This window comes from Schistocerca piceifrons, unplaced genomic scaffold (genome assembly GCF_021461385.2).
Source record: "Schistocerca piceifrons isolate TAMUIC-IGC-003096 unplaced genomic scaffold, iqSchPice1.1 HiC_scaffold_346, whole genome shotgun sequence".
NCBI lineage: Eukaryota > Metazoa > Arthropoda > Insecta > Orthoptera > Acrididae > Schistocerca > Schistocerca piceifrons.
The window spans coordinates 27,501-30,000 of record NW_025728566.1 but is presented as its reverse complement, the minus strand read 5'-3'; the positions used below and the strand labels follow the sequence as shown (position 1 = coordinate 30,000).

The following is a 2,500-nucleotide window of genomic DNA, read 5'->3' as shown; positions in this document are numbered from 1 at the left end:
GGAGGCTGCCCGCCGAGTCATCGGAGGAACTGCGGCGGATCGCTGGCTGGCATCGTTTATGGTTAGAACTAGGGCGGTATCTGATCGCCTTCGAACCTCTAACTTTCGTTCTTGATTAATGAAAACATACTTGGCAAATGCTTTCGCTTCTGTTCGTCTTGCGACGATCCAAGAATTTCACCTCTAACGTCGCAATACGAATGCCCCCGCCTGTCCCTATTAATCATTACCTCGGGTTCCGAAAACCAACAAAATAGAACCGAGGTCCTATTCCATTATTCCATGCACACAGTATTCAGGCGGGCTTGCCTGCTTTAAGCACTCTAATTTGTTCAAAGTAAACGTGCCGGCCCACCGAGACACTCAATAAAGAGCACCCTGGTAGGATTTCAACGGGGTCCGCCTCGGGACGCACGAGCACGCACGAGGCGGTCGCACGCCTTCAGCTCGCCCCACCGGCAGGACGTCCCACGATACATGCCAGTTAAACACCGACGGGCGGTGAACCAACAGCGTGGGACACAAATCCAACTACGAGCTTTTTAACCGCAACAACTTTAATATACGCTATTGGAGCTGGAATTACCGCGGCTGCTGGCACCAGACTTGCCCTCCAATAGATACTCGTTAAAGGATTTAAAGTGTACTCATTCCGATTACGGGGCCTCGGATGAGTCCCGTATCGTTATTTTTCGTCACTACCTCCCCGTGCCGGGAGTGGGTAATTTGCGCGCCTGCTGCCTTCCTTGGATGTGGTAGCCGTTTCTCAGGCTCCCTCTCCGGAATCGAACCCTGATTCCCCGTTACCCGTTACAACCATGGTAGGCGCAGAACCTACCATCGACAGTTGATAAGGCAGACATTTGAAAGATGCGTCGCCGGTACGAGGACCGTGCGATCAGCCCAAAGTTATTCAGAGTCACCAAGGCAAACGGACCGGACGAGCCGACCGATTGGTTTTGATCTAATAAAAGCGTCCCTTCCATCTCTGGTCGGGACTCTGTTTGCATGTATTAGCTCTAGAATTACCACAGTTATCCAAGTAACGTGGGTACGATCTAAGGAACCATAACTGATTTAATGAGCCATTCGCGGTTTCACCTTAATGCGGCTTGTACTGAGACATGCATGGCTTAATCTTTGAGACAAGCATATGACTACTGGCAGGATCAACCAGGGAGCTGCGTCAACTAGAGCTGAGCAGCCGGCCGCCCGGGAGTGTGTCCCGGGGGCCCGCGCGAACACGCAAGCGTCCGCTCAATCATTCTGCAAACAGGAGGAGGCTGAGCTCCCCTGCACAATACACCTCGAAACCCTCTCAGGTCCCGGCGGCGCGCAGCGCCGTCCCAAGTACTTGGTCGGGTTCGAGAGAGGCGCAATCGCCCGGAGTTAGGCGAGTAGACGCTTTCGGTGCGACCACCCGTGCTCCCAACTGAGCTTGCCGCTGCCGACAGAGGCCCGGGAGCGTGCTGTCGTGGCATTGCCGGCGGGAGACAACACGCGCCACCTACGGTGACCGGCAGCTCCAACGCCAGCGCCACAGAAGGACAAAAGCCCCACTTGGGTGCCGAAGCGAACTCTCCCAGCACAGCGCACGCGCCAACACATCCGCACAGCTGCGATACAAACCACCAGCGAGAACCGCTGGGGCGACCGAGCAGCAGACGGCGTCGCGGCGCCGAGCGCCGGGCGGCGGCGCATCCTCAACGCACACAGTCCTCAATCGGACCAGCACACTGAAGATGTCCACCGCGCTTCGCACCGGGCCCGCGAGGACCTACTTTGGCCGCACGGCGCCGCGCGCAGGGTGCGCCGGCGCGCAGCTGCGACGCCTGCCGCGTCCGTCGGCCGGCGCGCCTGCCACTGGCCGCCCCCACCAGCCGGCTGTAGCGCGTGCGCCCACGCACCGCGCGGCCAGCACGCCGGGAGGCGCCCCCTCACCGGCCGGGGACGGTCCCACCCAGCCACCGCCGCGTATCGCTTCACACCCAGATGCCGTTCAGTTTCGTCGGCATGGTGGGTATCGCTGGAACAACCGGTTAGTACCTCAACCTATCGTCGCCATCACCGATTCACCCCTAGCGAGAACAACCGCACCACAACAGGTTACCATTTGTTCATTTGCGTAACTTCACCAGAAAACGCAGGCGTCCATCGCCATTTGCAACTTCAACGATTATTGCATGCCTGTGTCAGGTGTCACGCCACACTACGTCTGCCCACATACACGCAACAAAATGTGCACGCCTAGACAATACGTGGAAGGTGGCCCCCGTACGTATGCGATGTCCATTGCTCGAACGACTGTCAACCGGCCTCTGTAGCATGTCGCAGATATGGAACGCGGTGCACCATGCCATCACGGTGTGTGAGGAGAGACGACTAGGTCCGAATACATCAACAGACAGCTCATGCTGATCGCCATCCACGGCGTCCGTTCCTCCCACACGTCTCTATGGCGTACCACACTGCAATCCAGCTCTCATAGGGAGACGACACG

The 2,500-nt window shown here is 57.9% G+C and overlaps 1 non-coding gene across 1 annotated transcript in view; it reads right to left on the bottom strand.

The window, feature by feature from the left end:
• The window catches only part of LOC124746169, a 1,909-nt gene extending 729 nt beyond the window's left edge, over positions 1 to 1,180 (bottom strand). The window contains exon 1 of the ribosomal RNA XR_007011250.1: positions 1 to 1,180. This exon is cut by the window's left edge and continues 729 nt beyond it. This is a non-coding gene — a ribosomal RNA (small subunit ribosomal RNA).
• Between the last annotated feature and the right edge of the window lie 1,320 nt (positions 1,181 to 2,500).